The sequence below is a fragment of the Mauremys reevesii genome, linkage group 7, assembly GCF_016161935.1.
Source record: "Mauremys reevesii isolate NIE-2019 linkage group 7, ASM1616193v1, whole genome shotgun sequence".
NCBI classification, from domain to species: Eukaryota; Metazoa; Chordata; order Testudines; family Geoemydidae; genus Mauremys; species Mauremys reevesii.
In genome coordinates, this window is record NC_052629.1 from 126,117,267 (window position 1) to 126,139,615 (window position 22,349).

At 44.5% G+C, this 22,349-nt stretch overlaps 1 protein-coding gene across 12 annotated transcripts in view; it reads right to left on the minus strand.

Moving 5' to 3' along the window:
• Nucleotides 1–22,349, minus strand: part of PLXNB1 (plexin B1) — a 210,606-nt gene that overhangs the window by 147,112 nt on the left and 41,145 nt on the right. For 9 of the 12 annotated variants that reach the window (XM_039482201.1, XM_039482211.1, XM_039482207.1 and 6 more), the window contains one exon: nucleotides 18,172–18,233. The gene's annotated coding sequence lies outside the window, so the exon portion shown is untranslated. Of the gene's footprint in view, nucleotides 1–17,500; nucleotides 17,562–18,171; nucleotides 18,234–22,349 lie in introns of all 12 variants that reach the window. The other 3 variants (XM_039482209.1, XM_039482208.1, XM_039482204.1) reach the window with 1 other exon arrangement.

A 22,349-nucleotide genomic window follows, 5' to 3' on the forward strand; every position in this document is an offset into this window, starting at 1 on the left:
TTCCTTAGAGGTTTTTAAGGTCAGGTTTGACAAAGCCCTGGCTGGGATGATTTAGTTGGGGATTGGTCCTGCTTTGAGCAGAGGGTTGGACTAGCTGACCTCCTGAGGTCCCTTCCAACCCTGATATTCTATGATTCTATGGGAGAGCCCCGAAGGAGTGCAGCCATGAATTGCGCCTCATGGCCATGGCAGAGGCTACAACTCTGACTGCCACATCAGCCGCATCCCATGCCATCTGGAGGGAACCCCTCACCACCACCTTGCCCTCCTCCAGGATGACTGCAAATTCTGGACCAAGGTCCTGAGGAAGAGAGTCTTTAAACTTATTGAGGGAGTCCCACAAATTAAAACTGTATCTCCCCAACGGGGCATGGTGATTTGACACCTGGAGCTGGAGACTAGCCATCGAATAAACCTCTCTCCCAAAAAAGGTCCAATTTTTTTGCATCCTCATTTTTAGGCACAGGCCTGCCTGACCCCGCCTGTCCCTTTCATTAGCCAGAGATACCACTAGCGACCCAGGGGGAGGATGGGTGTATAGATATCCAAACCCCTGGGCAGAAAAGTTGTATTTCTTTTCCGCCCTCTTGGATGTCAGTGGTATAGAGGACGGGGTCTACCAAAGGGCTTTAGCTATTCCCAAGACCCCCTCGTGCACTGGAAGTGCAACCCTAGCCAGGCTGCTGCTGTTAGGACGTCAAAAAGGGTGTCCGTGGGTTCTGTGAGCTCCTCTGCTTCCAGACCCAAGTTGGAAGCCACTCTCCTAAGCAGAGCTTGACGTGCTCTAAAGTCATTGGGGAGGGGGAAGAGACAGCCAGAGGGCCCCACCACCGCTTCATCCAGTGATGAGGACGATGATAGTACAACACGGGGAGGGGCTGGGGCACTCTCCCTCACTGGGAAGGTTTCCCATACTGTGGGTACGTGCTCCTCAGCCCCCGGGTCAGAGCCCAAGTCATGGTCTGAACCCGGTGTCAGCAGTGCAGTAGGTCACTTCTCTGATGCAACCATGGAGGAGTGGTGAGAGTACAGCACCGGCATCATCAGAAGACCCCATGGGTTCCAATAAGGCCACTGAGCTGGCCAATGACCCTGCTGCCATGCACTTGCCGCAGGATCCCCGCTGATGTCCAGTACCCAAGCTGACCACTTTTTGCGCAGAGAGGGGCTAAATTCCCGTTCCAATTCTGCAGAGGTGCCATCCCTCAGGAGGATGGGTGAGTGCTGCTGAGCTGATGAGATGGCTGCCACTGGTGATGACTGGAGGTGTGATGGGGAAGGAGATTGGGTGTGAGGCAGTGACTGGTGCAGTGAAAGTGCAAGAATAAAGGTGATAGGCAGTGACTGGTGCATGTGGCACCGTGGCAGCAGGCAGGAGCGGTGTGGAGGAGGGCAGGCGGGATCGGCATCTGCAAGCCAGCCAGCAAGCAGCGCAGAAGCCAGGAAGCAGCATGCCAGCACTGCTGTGTCGGCTGATGGGGACCTGGAGTGCACCTGGGGGACGGGTGTCGGGGGAGGGGGTCATGGAGATGCCTCCAGATGTGATCTCCCCTCCCTCCCAGATGCCCCATGATTGGCCTTGTGGTGCCTCTGATGGGGATGATGGATGGAGGAGGAACAGGAGGGTGCTGGCAGCTCCCATGGCCACAGCAGGGGCCAGCCAGAGCCACTTCAAAGCCCAGAAGGCTGGAGGTCCCCAAGGTCGGAAACTGTCCTGGAGTCGGATGAGGGAGTCGGAGGAGACTCAGAGAGGGGAGCCAGGACAGTGGTGGGGTGGGGTGGCACAAACAGGGGGGGACCACACCCCCAAACCCCTCCTATGCTTGCCACTGCTTTTCCCTCTTTACTTGGTGCTGGGTTGGCTTTTCTTTTTTTTCTGGAACTTAGGCAATGGTGAGGGAAAGGGTGGGGTTGGGACTCACTTGAGGAGAGGGAGGACAGGAGCACTGTGCAGACTTGCTGGAGGAGAGCACCAACATGCTGAATAAGTGCCAGCCCATGAGGAGCCCATGAGGAGGGCTTTTTTTTTTTATGTTTTTTTTTTTGGGTCCTTTTTTTTTTTTTTTTTTTTCATCTTTTTTTTTCCTTTTGTGTCACTCCCCAAACACTTCAGGCAGCTGCTGAAGTCACTAACCATCATCAGCTTATTGCAAACTGAGAATGGTTTGAAGTCCGGGGACCAGGGCATGCCCTGTCTCTGGGACAAGTCCCTGCAGGGACTCTAACTAACTCTAAACTAATACTATTAAAGAAATTATGTACAAGAGAAGTATAAGGTATTAAGGTTGTTTTGTTGTTATTATTTGTAATGAGTGTCAGACAGGTCAAAATAAACAAAAAAAAAAAAAACATTTCCAAAATTCCTAATTTGAATCTAAAAAAAAAAAAAAAAAAACAAAATGGGGAGCGAGCACCCACTCTGCTGGCTGCTCCCATCCACTGCCTGTGGGGCTGCTGTCCTGGTCCCTTCCTGCCTGGGGGGGGGCAGGGGCTGCTGGGGCTGGGCCCCCACCCCCTGTAGCTGACAGCAGCAGTCAGCCAGCCCAGCTGCCCACCATGGCTGGGGGGCTGCTGGGTTAATGTATAAATTAATTTATTTAATTTATTTTTTTTAAATAAAAATAAATAAATAAAAAAATAAAATATTACTAAAGTCTAACTGACCTAATATAGTTACTTGGTCAAAACATTTTTAATTTAAAATTAAAAAAAAAATTAAAAAAAAAAAGTCTATGTTGCCATATTGGTTTTTCCATATATATTTTATTATATATATTTTTTTCTATATATATTTTTCCATTTTTCATTCTTCATAGCATTAGCTATCAAGCTAGCCAGCCTCCTTTTTTTTTTTCCTCCTTACTCTTTTTTTCTTTTTTCTTTCCCCTGGTCCCCTTTCCCCCCCCCAGTCCCCCTCCAAAAAAAAAAAAAAAAAAAAAAAAAAATGGGTCAGAGAGCCCCTCTACCAACTCTAACAACAACTCTAAAATTGATGGATATCTGATCCTTCATCACACACAAACATTTCAAGACAGATTTTTTTTTTTTTCATATCTGTGTGTAGTGGCAACTGGCTTTTACACTACACTAACTGAAAAACTACTCAAACTTATGGTTATATATTGAATTATTATTAATAAATTGTGGCTTCAATTAAAAAAAAAGGGGGCCAAAACTGGGCTCTAAAATTCATATTAGGTACTAACCATAACATATAAGTTATTTTTTTTAGACCTGACCTATAATAATAAGACGTTATATATATATATTACTTGAAGGCAGGCATGCACAAATTACTCCTCTCTCATCATACCTGTGAGGTAGGGAAGATGTATCCCCATTCTACAGACTGGGAAACTAAGGCAGAAGGCCAATACAGCAATTAAGTGGCAGAACTAAGATTAGAACACAGGAATTCCATACTCCAATTCCTGTGCTCCATCCACTTAGATCACATAAAACATGCTCTCTTTCTGGGACACACATTAACCCTGTGTTTACTAGAGAACTGTTGGGAGCATCTCACTGAGAGGCTGATTGGGGAAAGTTTAAAGAAACTGAGTACACTGGATTGCTAAAATGGTATGTCTGCTATCACTGTTCTGAAAAGCCTCTATTGGAAGAGGCAGATCAAAGTTCTGTATTAATATAATCATGGATAAGGGAAAACAAAGGCATGCCAGACAATTTTAGCTAGGTGTGAGAAACACTGATCTAGGTCACAGTGAGCTTGCCAATAAAATCTTATCACCCAGTACTGATTTGAACATTATTGCAAGCAAAGTTAATATCCGTTTCACAAGCATTCATCTTTGGACAAAAGCCAGACATTCCCAACCCTATGGACCTTTCTGCCATTAGTACCTCTGACTAGTCTCTTATCAGGGTCTCCTTCCGCTCTCAGATTAGGTTCCTGACAGTACTGATGGGAAAGTTAAAGTGCAGCCTCAGACAAATCTGCATAAAAGAGTTGGGACAGATCATTCAGAGTTGAAGCTCTTTAAACCGACTGTTCTACCAATAGTTAGGACAGTGCCGGACATTTTTAATGTAATTGCTTTTTTCTTGGGGAATGTCCATCTCTTTGCCAGTGTGCCAGGGTCACCGTCCTCTATAAAGAGAGAGGGAGCCAGACTGGAATTAGTGTGTACTTCATTGTGTTCTTTATCGACTCTATTACATGAACATTAGATACACACCCAGACCCCAGTGACCTGGGCCAGATCCTTGCGGCCAGCCCTTCTGCACCTGGGGCAGCTCTGAGAAGGGATAGAGAAGGGCTTTAAGCTACCTTTAACCACCTGCTCCCCATAACTAGAGCCCTCATTAATTCTCTAAAATGTCATGCCAACAGGCCAATACAGAAGACACAATGGCTCCCCAGCCACCTTCCCATTCCAGGAAGGGAAGTATGGCAGCTCCCACTCCACCATGGCTTTACACCACTCAGGGAATCCTCAGATAGCCAGTCAAGTCGGCTTTCCAGTTCTTTTGCACTGCCAGAGTGGGGCAAGGTTCCTTTCACAAAGAAAAAGAAAAGAGCTACATTTGCTGTGGGCAAGAAGTCAGAGAAGAGGAAGTATCTTATTTTAAACAGATGCAGTTAAGGAGGAGAATTGACTGAGAGGGACAAAAGGAACAGCTAGATCATTATTTAACATTAAAAAATAGGTGCTGGTTGTTTAATTTTCATGGAAGCCTGATTCAGACGTTCGTTACCAGCTAACTCCTAGGCCAAGAGCCATAGAGAAGTCTAGCTACTAAAACAAGATAAACAAGTCAACTTAATGGCATATGCAGGGAAGAAAGCAGCTCAGCATGGAATACAAACCAGGTTCATGCTTGAATACAAAGCCATAGATTACTCCCTTTATAGAGAGCAGGCTGCTGCGGACTTGAGTGAAAACTAGAGAGGCTGAGGCACATCAGGCAGCCAGAAGAACCAACACAGAGACTGCTGCTGCAAGGATCTCTGATGCAAGCTGGATGAAGTGGAGAATTCAAAGCTCTTTTATTTGTATTGTGGTAGTGCTTAGAGGCTAAGGCCCTTCTGTGCTAGGCACCACAAACATACAACAAAGACAGTCCCTGCCCCAAATATCTTACAGTCCAAGTCTTTTAATCTCAATGCCATAGAGAAGCACCTTATCCGAAGAGTAGAGGAAAGAAAATGAAGTACACTCAGGAGGTGAAAGTGGTGTAAGGAGACTAGGCAAGAGGAAGCAGCAGCGGGTTCTACTGATGAATGACAAAACTAAGGACTGGAACAAACATTCTATAGCCTGGATGGCACCAACATAACAGTCACTCTGCCATGACACAAATGTGACACAGTTGTCGGCTAGTTTCAAAAAGAGCCACTACTTTCACCTTCATTTAACTCCCTCCTGATGGCCCTCTAACTCCCTGAATCTATTATCTAATTCACTGATAAGTAACACTTCATTTCTGTGGAGGGAAGGGATTGACTGTTGGAAGGGTGGGAATACAAGGCACTGGAACTGCAACTGGGCATTGACTGTGGGCAGGGGGATGAAGGGATTGGATAGAGCAGACAGGCTGGTGAGGAGAACTTAAGTGCAAAAGCAAACAAACTGATAAATAAATCATATTACTTATACACCATACTGCTTTCCCACCCCCCGTGTCTTTTTATGCTGTACACTCTCCTCAGGCCAGGGACTGCATCTTCCTCTGTGTTTGGAAAGTGCCATTTTCAATAGGACTATCATAATATAAATAAATAATTCTTATAAAGAAAGCACAGAACTGTGGGCTACACAACACTATTATGAGAGGGATATAAATTGACAAAAAAAGTAAGCAGCGATCAATTGTTCAATGTCATGCTGGGAGGAGGTTTCAAGTGGGCCTGGCAGGCATCCAATACCATTAAATATTTTAATTAAATATTTACAGGGCCAAGGGGGAAATACACTGGTCGAATTCATGGATGAGCCAAAGCTTGGAGAGATCAGAGACTAAGGACTGAATTTAAACAATGCATGACCTTGATAGATAAATTGGAAAAAGAAGCTGAAGTGTCCAGCAACTAGTTTAACAGGGACATATGGAAAGTGGGTCAGCTTCTGAAATGCATAAATACTGAATGGGGATAACTAGTGATGTCAGAGTGTCACAGAAGGATCAGAGTAACAACAGAAAGAAACACCAACTGAGCCAATAATGTGGCTAAACTGAGGAAGGAATTTTCCTTCTGCTACTCCAGACTGATGAGATCTCTATTTATTGACTGAACACTTTATGGGATAAATAAAGACACCATCTTTTAGATATGACATGACAAGGGAATGGGAAATGAAACAGTGAGAAAGAAAGGAACAATGCAGTGATTCAGTCTAGCCATGAACACATTGTAGTGGGTCATAATATTTGTCACACATGAACTCACACACGCAGAACTATGTTAAAAATAATCATTTAGGTTACAAAGTCAAACACTAAAAAGCTATGCAATGCCAGAATTAAGGTTGCTCATGCTGCACGCTATTCAAATTCTTCTCTGAAGACCGAATTATTAATTGCCACATATGCTTTGCTCTGATGCTCATCGCTATGCTATTTGAGTGCTCCACAGACATCAATGGTTTTATTTTCACAACACCCTTGTGAGATGAGCAGTTATCCCCATTTTACAGAGGGGACAACTGAGGCACAGAGTTTAAGGTCAAGAGTATACACTTATTTTAAGGACCAATTTGAAAGACCTAGGACCTGACTTTTCAGAACACAGCACTTTATATGGTCAAAGCACAGCTCCAATTGACCTCAGTTGCAACTATGAGTGCTCAGCACATGTGCAAATCAGATCAGGGCCCAGAAAAAAGAGAAAGACACAGTTAGTGACTCCCTGTGAAAAGTTTAAGTGATTTGCCCAGCATCACACAGGAACTATGTGGCAAAGACAGGGACAAAGTCCAATTCTCCAAGATAGCACTCAACTCCCTTAAATGTGAGGCTGTCCTTTCTCTTCCAGCAATCCCTACTTCACTACACACCTTCCAACCACTAAACACATGAAGCAGGGATCCTACAGACAACAGTCTCCTTCACTACATATTCCTGATTCATTCCCAGAACAGGTCCAGCCTGTGTACTGAATGAAGTAGAGGTCTTGTGGAAATGACTGCATGTAATCATGTAATTAAAGTCTGCAATCATAATGCACATGCACAAGGGGAACAAACTAAGGTTACACAGGCATTTCCTAACTTTTGAGTGCTTGACTGTGCAACCTTAACAACAATATTTTAACAGTTTTTGCGTACAATTTCCTGGGGTGGGGGGGAGAAGAGGATTGTACCAAAGTAAACAAAAAACAAAAATGCCATTATGTGGCATCATACTGACATCACATACTTGGGTCATCCAGCATGTGGTGTCATCCAGCATCCATCTTTTGCTCTACAAACAGACCTCTGCCCCTTGAGCTAACAGAGTAACTGACAGCAGTAACAGCCGGTCATCCTCTATAGAGTCTATGTGGACCAACATTAGAAGGGGATGGGAATTTCTGTCAGAGGGTTTCACAGAGATCTGCTAACAGCAGAGAAGCAGAAACACTCCAGAATCTTGGTTACATTCCAGGCTCTGAAGGAAGTGTGTTCTAATGGGCACAGACTTCTGCACATTCCCCCAAGTTTGACCTCTGCCCCAACCTCTCATCTGTGTCTTCCCCAAAACCTGGCTCCTTTCCCAATCCCATTCTCATCACCTAGCCAATACAATTCTCCACTCCTCAGGCTTCTCATACCAGTCCCAGCCTCCTTGCCCAGCAAGTTCTAGTCTCACCGCTCTCCATAACTCTGTCCAAGTCCCAGTCTCTGCCCTCTTTCTTCCAGTCCCAGTTTCATTGTCCAGCTGGTCCCAGTTTCCTCCCAGTTCCCCACTGATCTGTCTCCTCTGGCTCCCAGTCTCAGCCTCTTTGCCCAGTGATTACCAGTCCCTCTTGCCAGCCTCCAGTTCCAGTCTTCCTCGCCCCTTTATCACAATCTACTCCTCCCCACAGATCTGGCTCTTGTCTCTTCTAGATTCAGATTATGACTCCTGAGGGCATTCTGCACTCAATATTTTAAAATTCTGCAAATTTTATTTGTCAAATAAATGTGGAGGCTCCAGCATGGCATTGGGGAGCACAGGCCCCTAGCTGTACAGAGGTGGGAGATCAATGTACAGCTCCCCTCTGGGACACGAACTCAGCGGTGAGGCTGCACCCAACCCTGACACAGCGCAAGGACCAGGCCTGCCCCCGAAACACCCCAGGGCTCTGCCCCTCTATGCCAGGTGCATCAGGTGTGGGCAGGCAGGTTCAGCAAGGCAAGATCCAAGTGCGGAGGGCCTTAGTGTGGGAGGTATAGGTGTGGGTGTGCACAATCTGGGTGCGGACGGCTCAGTGCGGGATCCGGGTGCAGGGGGGATCTGGATGCACAGGGGGTTGTTGGAGGGTTCTGGGTGCAACAGTAATGGGACTCTGTGGGGGGGGGGGTCCAGGTGAAGGTGGTTGGGGCTCAGCAGGGGAGGATCTGCGTGTGGGAGGTATAGAACTCGGAAGGGGGGTCTGGATGTGGGGAACTCAGTAGAAGTCCAGATACTGGGGGAGTGGGGCTCACTGTGGTGGGGATCCAGGTGCAGCTGGTTGGGGCTCAGTAGGGTGGAGTGCGGCGGTGGGGGAGTGAGGCTTGGCAGGAGGGTCTGTGTATGAGGGGGGCTGGATGCATGGGGATTGGGGGACAGCTCCCAGTACAGTGATCCCTCCCCCTGCAGCTGAGGCAGGAAGCGGGTGGGGGGGGGGGAGTGGGCAGAGTTTCCTACAGCCGGGGGAGAAATCTGGGGGTGGGTCTGACACAGCCCTGGATGCTATGCAGGGAAGAGGAAGTCCCATCCTCCCCAGCCCAGCCAGGTCTAGCAGCTGAGCCCGGCACAGGGTAAGAGCTATCAGCTGGGTCTTCCCCAGTCCCCTCCCTGCCCCATGGAGATTTATCTCTCTGCTGGCTGCCCTGGGCACCCAAAACACACTGCTGGGGAGAGTCATTTGACTGCTCTTGTGGTTTCCCTTTGCTTCCCCATCAAAAAGTTATTTTTCTGTGAAGAAGCAGAGAAATCTGCAGGGGACATAATTTCTGTGCATGCACAGTGGCACAGAATTTCTCCAGGAGTAAATAATTATACAGTTTCCTCCTTCACACCGTCTGGGCCCAATAGGGGGGTAATTGAGAGCACAAGAGATTGAGGCTCCCTGACCTCAGTGCTAGTGCCTGGTCCTGATCCAAACCACAGCAGCCTAGAATTGTAACTGCAGGGAAGGTACTGCTCAGAACCAGGCTGGAGCATGCATGATACTTATGTAAAAGCAGCAAAGAATCCTGTGGCACCTTATAGACTAACAGAAGCAGGCTTGCATATATATACCTGCCCCTGGAAATTTCCACTACATGCATCCGACAAAGTGGGCATTCACCCATGAAAGCTCATGCTCCAAAACGTCTGTTAGTCTATAAGGTGCCACAGGACTCTTTGCTGCTTTTACAGATCCAGACTAACACGGCTACCCCTCCGATACATGATACTTATGGAATCTTTGCAGAATTACCCGCAAACAGTAAGTCACTGAGCATGTGCAAACTGCAATTTTTCAAAGGCTTATAAGTTGGTCAAAGTTGTGAAGATTTGCTCACAAATGCAACCTCCCCACCACCACCAAATTTCTATTTCCTGCTTTCCAGAATAGGGGGCAAAAAAGTGGTCAGATTTTTAACATGGAAAAAACATCGTATTTTCCTCTAGTCACCTTCTTGAAAACAGCTGAATTGTTTTAATTTAACTGAGGCTGACACCTGGCATGGAAGATATTAGTCCAGTTAAAATTTGGCATAGTTATAAGCAACTGAAAACTAGGTATTAAGGAGAAGGGTCAGGCAACCTTAAGAAAAGGCGATGCTAACAGACCAGCCTATAAAAGATGAAACTATGTTAAGAGAATGTCATTAAAGTTGCAGAGTCAAGCACTTAAAAATTAGGACATGTGAAATCATAATGCACACACGCACACACACACACACGGGCCAAATTAAGATAGCAGTGTATGGGTGTGTGTGAGGGAGGCAGCTGAAGAGAACAGACTGGGATATATGAGCAACATATGGGTAAGGTTTTGAGCTGTGAGGACTGAGGGGGAAAAGACTGAATCTTCTAAATGCAGCAGAGGAAGACACAGTGAGTTTTGGACCCAGCCTGGTTATAAGACGAGAGGGAGGGGCTGAAAAGGAGAAGAGTGTGTGAGACAGGCAGGCGGGACCAACCATCCTCCAATCTTCTCTGCACAGCTGCAAAAGTCCCACTCCTCTCCATCCACACCCCATAGCACTGCCACAGCGACACCTATGCAACCACCTCCAAACATGACTGATAGAGTGATTTTGGGGATACAGTAGAGGAAGAAGACAAATGAGTTTAATAAGAAATACCCATGTTCTCTCAGGTTGAGGGAGAAGGCAGAAGCTCTATACTGTTCCACTCCTTCCGCTTCAGAAGAGAAATGGGAAGATGTCTCCAGAAGGAGAGAGATGTTCACATTCAAATAATTACAATAATCTAAAATTAAAGAGATGTACACAAAACACCCGAGGAGCTGGGGTTCCACTGGTCCCAGACCCCAGCTTAGAGACATGTCCCCGCTGCAAGACATTTACAAGTATTGGTATCTATTATCTAGCAATAGGGACAGTTCCGCAATGGATCAAGCTGCCAAGGGAGGTCATTAAATCCTCTGAATTGGAAAAATTTGGGATCAAGAAATCACACCTATTTGCAAAGATGGTTTAGGAGTAAGATTGATCCTGCACACTACAGGGTAACAGAATAGATGACATTAGAAATCACTTCTCATACAGATGTTTGTGTGCTACAACAAACATTTACCCTGGCCATTCTGCTTGTATGCTGTATCCCTTCTCCTCCCTCATCACACACTTCATGGGATCAGATTTTCAAAAGAGCTCAGGGCCATATTTTTGGGATAATTTCAGCTTCTATTCAGGCACCTAAATCAAGGTTAGATTTTCACAAGTCCTCAGCACTCAACATGCTCCCAGTGTGCTGAGCCCTTTTAAAAATGTGGCCTTATTTAGGTTTTAACCTTTTAAATTGCAAGCTGTTTGGAATAGAAACTGTGTCTTGCTATACATCTCAGCTCAGTTCAGATGCAACTGTAATTTAATAATGAGATAGACACTGCCAGATGAATAAACCCTTTTGAACAACATACAGCATTTGACGCAAACAAGATTTTATTCCATTTTCGTTTTTCATCTTGCAGTGGAAGAGTGCCCCACAATTCTTCTCTGCTCAGAGTACTCGCCTCCACACAGTCTTCCCGAGCTGTGGGAGTTTTTTTGCAATATGTACCAGAACCAGGACTCTTGACTTCCCTTCCATGCAAAACAAAGATTTTCACTTTCCCTTCCACTAACATGCCAACACCCAAGGTTTGAAATACACCCATCACTGGTGTTAACTACTTTCTTTTTTGACCTTTATAAAAGTATATGGTATTTGAAAGTTCTTACAGCATCAAGATCTATATAAATCTACCCTGCTCATCTTGACTTGCCTCTGGATGGGCAACCTCTCCACATGGCACGAGCCAGTCCCTGGGTTTTTTCCAGAGATATGGGGCCCAGTTCTTATTTACACTAAGGTCCCTTTACACTGCTTGACTAATTACATTTACACAACAAGAGCAGTGTATAGTGGTCCTAGGGTAAATGAGAACCAGGCTCTCCATTATTCTTTAAAAATGATTTACAAAGCCAATCTAGATTACAATTCTGTGCTGAATACTCCAAATAAATCACCAGAGAAAGAATATTCAGCAGATACTTAGTGAAACCTCAAACCTACCTGGTTTAGGTCACCCATATCCAAACATGTTTCAGCTCTCAGGCTCCTGTTCCAAGTGGTGTGCAAGCATGTACTTTTCTGGGCATGTCATGCCACAGCAGCCACAGAATCTCGCTGGAACCAGCCAATGGGTTCAGGAAAGTCTGCACTTTCTGCAGAAGTGGGCAGCTTTGTGGATTTTTAAATATTTCATAAGATAAAATGTTTTAAAAGCTTTTCAAAACTGAAGTTTTCCAGGCCTCTTGAACATGGGCAACTAGAGCAATCTCCCTTCTCCAAGAGTGGCCAATATCAGAAATCTCAAAAGATACATAAAGTACTATAATATGGGGGAAATTCCTTCCTGAGAACACCTGGCAATGTGTTAACATCTTGAATCATGTGGATCAGAAGTCTGTAATTTTTATCCTAATTAGCATTGCTGCTCTTATTCATATAAATAATGTAACCCTTTTCTCAATCAAACTATTTGCCTCTATGCTCTGGAGCACAAAAATCCAGAGATTAACTGTATGAGGAGTACAAAAAGTATGAAATCTTAAATTTGGTGCCTTCAAGTTCCCCCTTGCTCTTATATTCAGGGGCGGCTCTGGGCACCAGCAAAGCAAGCACGTGCTTGGTGCAGCCTATTTGCAAGGGCAGCAGGGATTCAGCATGGGAGCTGAGAACCAACAGGCATCCCTGGGAGCCGTAGTTCCTTGGTTAGCTCCCTGCATATATAGCCAGCCCTGGAGCAGGGAAAGAACTACATTTCCCAGCATTCCCTTGGCCACTACCAACTGGAATGGAAGGGGGAGGGAGTGAAGTAGCTGAGACCTCATGCTGCAGCCTGCTGTGAATGGAGAGCTGCACTGTGAAGGGTAGGGATACCATATTTTAACATTCAAAAAACAGGATACTCCAACGGGGAGGGAGGGTAGCCCCACCCTGCCACCATCCACTCCCTCCGACTGCCCTCCACAGAAACCCCAACCCATCCAACCCCCCCTGCTCCCTGATCACCCCCTCCCAGGACCCCTGCCCCTAACTGCCCCCCAGGACCTCACCCCCTATCTAAGCGCCGCTGGTCCTTGTCCCCAACTGCCCCCTCCTGAGACCCCCCCCAACTTCCCTCCTAGCACCCTACCTGTCCCCTGACAAACCCCTGGGACTCCCATGCCTATCCAACCGCTGCCTGTCACCTGATTCCCCCTCCCGAACCCCTGACTCATCTAACCCCCCCTTCTCCCTGCCCAAACCTCCGCCCCATCCAACCCCCCCACTCCCTGTCCCTTGACTGCCCCCACCCAGAACCTCCTACCCCTTTCTCCAACCCCCAGCCCCCTTACCGTGCCACTCAGACCAGCATTTCTGGCTCTGTGCAGCACCAGACACGCTGCTGCATACATGCTGCCGTGCTCCCCTGCGGAGCCACAGCCCCCCGCATTGGAACAGCTCAAAATTGAGGAGTGCTCAAGCTCAGTTTGGGCAGCTGTTACTTCATTTCTCCCAAATCAAATATACTGATCCACTGTAACTTGCTGTAGAAAAAGTAGGATAAAAGTGAGCAAGAAATGCTTCCCAGTGGTTATTAGGGCTGGAATTGCTATTTTCAACAGCCATTGCCTGTTTGTTTGTTTGTTTGTTTAAAAGGAAGACAGTGATATTGCATTGGCAAATTCCCCATAGAAGGAAAGAGTGGAACAAAAGAATAATAAAGGCACCTCAACTTTTCCTCATTTATGTAGGACAGTCTTATAATATGCATCCAGATATCCTCCAATCACACAAGCTGAAAATTGTTCTACTTTACTGCAGTCCTGTAACCATATGGGAACCAATCCTGTCTGTGTTATGTGCACATCAAAAATTCCTGCTGAATGACCTGCCCTGGGAGCGAGTTACCAGTGACCTAGGGCTGCAGCGGACAGAGGGTGCAAAGGGGGGGGGGGAGAAAGCCAAGGGCTGGGGTGGCAGGAGGTGTGGGGGGAGGGGGGGAGCCCAGAGCTGGGGCAGCAGGGGGGGGGGAGCTGAGGGCTGGGGCAGCAGGGGGGTGCGGCGAGGAGCCCAGGGCTGGGACGGGGGGGCAGCCAAATTTTTTTTTTGCTTGGGGTGGCAAAAAACCTAGAGCCGGCCCTGCTTATATTAGAGGAAAGAATAAAACAAGACCTCAACTACCCTTTAGATTTCAAACAAATAAACCAACCTACCTTATATCCTTCTCTTCTTCTTTCTAAACTAGACAACAATGGTGATTTTAATCCCATTTCATATGGACCAACCCACTCTGTTGCCTGTAATCATTTTTACTGCCCTTCTCTATACCTTCTCTAGTTCATCTGTGTCTTTTTTATGACAACTTATCCAAAGATGTGAAAGCAGGATGCACAGGACAGTTGTAACACTGATTTATTATATCCACAGCCATTCCCTCTCCCACATTTAACAAACAAAAATACCAACCAATCCACCCACTTCTCTGAACCATCACAGGGCAGTCAGCAGAAACCTTCACTGACTGCTAGATCTTTTCCTGAGACAGTAGGGCATTGGTTCCCAAACTGTGGGTCGTGACCCCAAATGGGGATGTGCCATCAGCAGATGGGGTTGTGTCAATCCCTAGTGTGCGGAGGATGCCATTTAGCTTCGCACAGCGTGACCTCACATTTATGGAGCATACGAGATCATGATGGATGGAGGATACCATTCTGCTCTACAAAATGGCATCCTCCACAAAGCACTCCCAATACTTATGAGGGTATGCTGTGCAGAGGCCTCTTCCATGCAGTGTGACCTCACATGTACAGTGCTCTTCAAAATGGCATCCTTCATGCTGTCTGGGGTCCAGGGAGGTGAGAAGATGAGTAGATAGCCCAATCAGTCCTTCTCATCTAACTTCTCTGATAAGAGATGAGGTCATGAGAGTTTGGAGGCGGCTCCTGGAGAGTACAAGGACCTTACGAGGAGCAGCACAGTAGTTTTGGATTTACTTTGATTCAGTGGGAAAACAGGTTAGCTCTACTGGAAATTTTTTAACAATGAAGTTTACGTGCACAGGACCTCTTTCCTCTCCCCTAACCATCACAGGGAAATGGAGGGAGGGGAGTGACAGCCTTTCTCCCAGGAGACACTGGCAGAATATCTACTACTGGAGTGTCAGAGTATAGTGGACCATTGCTTGGATACAAGTGATAACTCAGGGTATGTAAATGAGATGATTTAACCATGGTGATTAGTGCTCCCAAGTAGAGCTGAAAGCAATGCTAAGTTATAGGTTCAGGAAAGAATTTTCCCTAAGCACATGGTGGCAGGAAACAAGGGCATTTTCCTCTTCCACTGGCGTACTGAGTACAGATCATTTGGTAGGATCAGATGGGTGTCTCCTACAGTTAACATTTCCTGCAATATCAGGGGGATTCTGGACACTGACAGGCTTCTGTCCTCTGTCTGTATTCCTTTATTTCTATGCTGCATCTGATTATAGGTCCAGAAAAGCTAATCTTATGTAGCTAAATAATCTGTTATTTCTTTATTCTCTATTTAAAACACAATCTTTGTCATTTTGGTTTAGTGTTCAACCTGGTTTTATTTGCACTGCTCAATGGTATAATGTAAAGCTGAGCAAAGCCAGACCCCCAATCTTGGTGATTATATTAGGATTTATTTTTTGGATATGTCATCCCAAATACATTTTCCTACCACTTGATCTTTATCATCCAAGAGTCTACTCAGTTTTACTGCTGAGATGGAACAAGACATAACATAACATGTAGATAAGGGAGAAGCGGCGGATGTGGTATACCTAGACTTTAGTAAGGCATTTGATATGGTCTTGCATGATATTCTTATTGATAAACTAGGCAAATACAATTTAGATGGGGCTACTATAAGGTGGGTGCATAACTGGCTGGATAACCGTACACAGAGAGTAGTGATTAATGGTTCCCAATCCTGCTGGAAAGGTATAACAAGTGGGGTTCCGCAGGAGTCTGTTTTGGGACCGGCTCTGTTCAATAACTTCATCAACGACTTAGATATTGGCATAGAAAGTACGCTTATTAAGTTTGCAGATGATACCAAACTGAGAGGGATTGCAACTGCTTTGGAGGACAGGGTCATAATTCAAAATGATCTGGACAAATTGGAGAAATGGTCTGAGGTAAACAGGATGAAGTTTAACAAAGACAAATGCAAAGTGGTCCACTTAGGAAGGAAAAACCAGTTTCACACATACAAAATGGCAAGAGACTGTCTAGGAAGGAGTATGGCAGAAAGGGATCTAGGGGTTATAGTGGACCACAAGCTAAATATGAGTCAACAGTGTGATGCTGTTGCAAAAAAAGCAAACGTGATTCTGGGATGCATTAACAGGTGTGTTGTGAGCAAGACACGAGAAGTCATTCTTCCGCTCTACTCTGCGCTGGTTAGGCCTCAACTGGAGTATTGTGTCCAGTTCTGGGCACCGCATTTCAAGAAAGATGTGGAGAAACTGGAGAGGGTCCAGAGAAGAGCAACAAGAATGACTAAAGGTCTTGAGAACATGACCTATGAAGGAAGGCTGAAAGAACTGGGTTTGTTTAGTTTGGAAAAGAGAAGATTGAGAGGGGACATGATAGCAATTTTCAGGTATCTAAAAGGGTGTCATCAGGAGGAGGGAGAAAACTTGTTCACCTTAGCCTCTAAGGATAGAACAAGAAGCAATGGGCTTAAACCGCAGCAAGGGAGATTTAGGTTGGACATTAGGAAAAAGTTCCTAACTGTCAGGGTGGTTAAACACTGGAATAAATTGCCTAGGGAGGTTGTGGAATCGCCATCTCTGGAGATATTCAAGAGTAGGTTAGATAAATGTCTATCAGGGATGGTCTAGACAGTATTTGGTCCTGCCATGAGGGCAGGGGACTGGATTCGATGACCTCTCGAGGTCCCTTCTAGTCCTAGAATCTTTGAATCTATACTGTACTCCTGAAAGAGATGGCCTTATAGACTGCTGCCCCCACTATGGTCTCTGAATGTATTTTAGTGGTACTCTCACTATAGTAGCTAGCTGTACAGTAAATAGCCTTCTGCCAGCCTCCTGATATAAGGCTCCTTCGTGCACATACTTCATGCTCCAGTACAACACCCCTTTCTGTGTGGTGCAAAACTCCATGAATTTCATTTAGTGTGCACCCTGCATCAGGGGTTTCCCTAGAAGAAGGGAAGTCTAATAGATGACAGTCAGGGGTCTGCTAGCTGCATTACTCACAGGAAAGTCAAAGGATAGGAAAGGATGGAAGTGAGATCCAGTTTGTGGCCCTTGCAAAGCCATTCAGTTGGGGCTCTCAGCTGTAATAGCCACAATTTGGTATCCAGATGTCTCTCACTCACCTACACCAAATTGTTTCTCCCTGCTAACTGGGAGGGAGGTGCTCCTACAGGGTGGGGAGATGGAGGTTTCCTGATGAACAGGAGAGCAAAAACGTGATCTGGCCTCGGGGAGACATCAGTTTTCCAGGGGGCTCAAGATATTACCACCACAGAGCTCAGCAAGCACAAAGCAGCTCACACCACACAACACATGGCAATGGAGTACAAGCAGCAAACATTACACTAGCATCTCTACCTGTTCCAGGAGGAGTGAGGCTCCCTGAGGCAGCATATTTGGCAGCACTGTCTGGCCCAGCCTTGGCATAAATCACAGCAGGAAAAGTAGGAGTTAGGCCAGCAAATATCAGACAATGTCCTGTGAAAGCTCCATTTTTGGCAGATTAAAACCATCCACTTGTGCAACAGTTTCTAACTTTAAAAGTCACTTGTTACATTCCAACACTTCAAGAAACAAGCTTCAGAATCTGATGTGCAGAGACTTCTGGCACTAAGCACACAGAGTAGGTCTGGGTACTGCTTTAGTTTATAAATCATATACCAAATCCTAGGATGGGAGGAAGTGGTTGCTGAGAAGAAGAGCCAGGACAAAGATTGGAAGATGAAAAAGGGGAAAGAGCATTGAATGTGAATGTTTCTATTTATGAAGGGTACACACACACTCAAATGTGCTTGGGAAACCCACTAGCCCAGCTAAACAGAAACTCAGCGGCAACCATTAGGTCTGATGTGTTTGGCATGAAACAGACACTACAAAGGAGCTGACAGACCTGATGGCCATTCCACTCATCACACTGACTAAGATAATCAGAAACATGAATGGAAAAGGAGAGCCCATCCCCTAGAACCTGAGTTGTAGCATTAGTCTATAGAGTTGCACAGTACAGAATCCCGATGCTTTCCACTTACCATTTGGACTCTGGGCGGCCTTGAGACACCTTCATTTCTCTTATTGATCAACGTACCTCAAGCTGGAAAAAACAGACAACATAAAATTTGAAGACTATTTTCTTCAGTAAATGAAACCTTCTTTGCCCTTGGGCCCTGCTGTGGGCTCTTTCCCCTACAAAAGACAAGGTTGGGCCAAGCTGCACAAAGTCCAGGAAATCCAGGGAAACAATGGAGTCTATTTCTTGCCAGGGCAAGATTTTGGCTAGCAGTCCAATTCACCTTTCCAAGCAAGGGTACAGAAGACATCCCCAACTGGGTCCTCAGGAAAGTCATAGTAACAGTACACCCTAACTTTCTTCTAATGAACACGGATAAAATGTTTTGTTCTCATTAGGAAAAGTACACACACATTCCTGATTAGTGAGTAATGTCTCTGCTTCTGGGAGATTAGCTCAGAGTTGTGCAGCCTGGAACTTGTTCAATTCAATCTATTCTAGTTGTTCCCTTGAACAGCTATTCCCCAAGGATTACAGGTCAGGCCCACAATCTCTCTCACAACACTTACCCCCAGGATTATGAAATAGCTCAGGGAGAAAGCACAATAAGGTGAGGACACTGGCAAGCACTAATATTCAAAACTGGAACATGCACAATTGGGTCCCATCCTCTTCTACTAAGTGCTATGCTCCACTCACTAAACAAAAGCAAGCATGTGAAATGTGAACACAAAATACTAGTCAGAAGGGGGTTAAACTACAAACAAATGGGGAGGGTAAAAAGGAAAGAGGAGAACTCTGCATAAAACCGAGATGTTTAGAACAAAATTAATCAAGGACCCAAAGGAAGTGAAGAAAATAAATTCTTTTATATACAACACTAGGAGACTGGGTAGCAAACAAGAATTGAAATTGCTCCTTTATAAGCATAAATTTGATCTAGTTGATATTACAGAAACATGGTGGGATGACAACTGAAATGTTAAAATCAATGGTTACAACCTATTTAGAAAGGATCGAGTAGGCAAAAAGGAAGGGGGAGTGGCTTTCTATGTCAAACATAACAATACCTTCTTTCTGAATCGCTGATAACTCAGAAAAAAATTATCCTGAATGTTTATGGACCAATGTCCTAACATTATACACGAGATGGGGTACTTATTGGTGTCTGTTACAGACCACCAAATCACAGTAGGGAACAGGATGGCTACTTCATTATGCACCTATCTACAACATGTAGAAAAAAACCTGCATAATCATGGGGGACTTCAATTTGAGTGACATACGCTAGAGGGCTCATGCTGCCAGTACTACAACATTCTTGGCATTGCTAAACATTACAGATGACAATTTCCAAACTCAAAAAGTGTTTTTGCCAAAACAGAGGAATTCTTTATTAGACCGTGTCCTAGCAGATAAAGAGGAACTGATCACAGAATTAGAAATTAATGGTAACTTAGTTACAAACAATCATGACTTGATCACATTTCTAATGTGCAAGCAGAATAAAGTCCTGACCAGTAATATATACACACACACTTGGTGCTTTAATAGGACCAGTTTCAAAGCTGAAAACAATTATGAGCCAAATCAGTTAGGAAGAAGCATTTAATCAGAAAAACGTGAATGATAATTGGGAATCATTTAAGAACATATTACCAGATGCCCCAAAAGCCACAATCCCACAATTGAGGAAGGAGGGTCGTGCGGCTTAAAATAACAACCTGGTTTTGAGGCAAAGTGAAGGCAGCTATAAAAAAAATAAAAAATATGTAACAAATGGAAGAAAGAAGAAGTTGACAGTAATGAACATAAATCGGAAGCTAGGAACTGTAGAAAATTGATAATGGAAGCAAAAGGACACAAGGAGAAGTCTAAGACAGCAGAATTAAGGATCATAAGGAATTTTTTTAACTATATTGGGAGCTAAAAGAATCCTGACAATGGGGTTGGTCCATTACTAGATGGAAATAGTAGAATTATTAATAATAATAATGCAGAAAAAGCAGAAGTGTTCAATATATATTTCTGAAGAGGAACAGATGATATAGTCTCACCATATGGTGATGAAAACACTTTCTATTCCACTTGTATCTATGGGGAATGTTAAACAGAAGCTACTAAAAAAGTTAGACATTTTACAATCAGCAGGTCCAGATAACTTGCATCCAAGAGTTTTAAAAGAGCTGGCTGAGGAGCTTGCTAGACCATTACCATTTCAATAAGTCTTGGAATACTGGGAAAGCTCCAGAAGACTGGAAGAAAGCTAATGTACCAATGTTTAAAAAGGTTAAACAGGAGGACCTGGGTAATTATAGGCTGATATTGATCCCCGTCAAGCTTATGGAGCAGCTGATACAGGACTCGATTAATAATGAAGTAAAGGAGGGTAATGTAATTAATTCAAATCAATATGGGTTTATGGAAAATAGATTCTGTCAAACTAATCTGAGTTTTTTTAAATGAGATTATAAATTTGGTTGATCGAGGTAATAGTGTTGACAGCATATTAGACTTCTCTAAGGCATTTGACTTGGTGCGGCATGACTAGAACGATATAAAATTAACATGGCAAATATTAGGTGGATTAAAAGCTGGCTGAGAGGTCTCAAAATGTTACTATAAACAGGGAATTGTCATCGAGTGCGTATGTTTCCATTGGGGTCCTGCTGGGATAAATTCTTTGACTTACACTATACCATTTTTATTAATGACCTGGAAGAAAACATAAAATCATCACTAAAAGTTTTCAGATGACACAAAAATTGGGGAGTGATAAATAATGAAGACGACAGGTTACTGATTCCTAGAGATCCGGATCACTTGGTAAACTGGTCACAAGTAAACAATGTGTTTTTTAATTAGGTTAAACAAAGATCTGTACATCTAGGAACAAAGAACATAGGCCATACTTACTGGATGGGGGACTCTATCCTGGGATGCAGTAACTCTAAGAAAGATTTGGGGATCGTGGTGGATAATAAGCTGAACATGAGCTCCCACAGTGATGCTGTGGCCAAAAGGGCTAATGCAATCCTTGGATGCATAAACCGTGGAATCTCAAATAGGTGTATGAAGGTAATTTTACCTCTGTGTTTGGCACTGGTGCGACTGCTGCTTGAATACTGTGTTCAGTTCTGGTGTCCACAATTAAAGAAGGTTGTTGATAAATTGGAGAGGGTTCAGAAAAGAGGCACGAGAATGATTAAAGAATTAGAAAAATATGCCTTATTAGCAGGGGTAGGCAACCTATAGCACGCAAGCTGATTTTCAATGGCACTCACAGTGCCTGGGTCCCGGCCACCGATCCAGGGGGCTCTGCATTTTAAATGAAGCTTCTTAAACATTTAAAAAACCTTATTTACTTTACATACAACAATAGTTTAGTTATACATTATAGACTTATAGAAAGAGACCTTCTAAAAACGTTAAAATGTATTACTGGCACACAAAACCTTAAATTAGTGTGAATAAATGAAGACTCGGCACACCACTTCTGAAAGGTTGCCAACCCCTGCCTTTATAGTGATAGATTAAAGGAAATCAACCTATTTAATTTAACAAAGATAAGGTTAAGGGGTGACTTGATTACAGTTTAAGTACTTATGGGGGAACAAATATTTTATAATGGGCATTTCAATCTAGCAGAGAACAGTATAATGTGATCCAGTGTCTGGAAGTTGAAGCTAGACAAATTCAGACTGTACATAAGGTGGAAGTTTTTAATGGTGAGCGTAATTAACCACTGGAACAACTGAACAAGGGTTGTGGTGGATTCTCCATCACTGACCATCTTTAAATCAAGATTGGATGTCTTTTAAAAAAAAAAAAAAAAAAGATATCCTCTAGGAATTATTTTGGAGAAGTTCTATGTCCTATGTTATACAAGGGGTCAAACTAGATGAATACAATGGTCCTTTATGGCCTTAGAATCTATGAAATCCAACCCCCATGGGGCAGCTCCTAATACAGTGAGGTCCCACCTACATCTGCTACAGGAGGTGGCCTCTGTTCTGTGCTTCCCTCATAGATTCCACCCTATGAAAAACCAGACCATAACAGCCCAAGAGTTCAATCTCTTGCTCCAGCCACACTGTACAATGCTGGATGCTTAAGAGGAAAATGAAGAGCCCTGTAATGTATGAGCAAGTTCCCTTCTAGTTTGCATCATACCTTTCCTTATTTAAGATTCCAAAACTG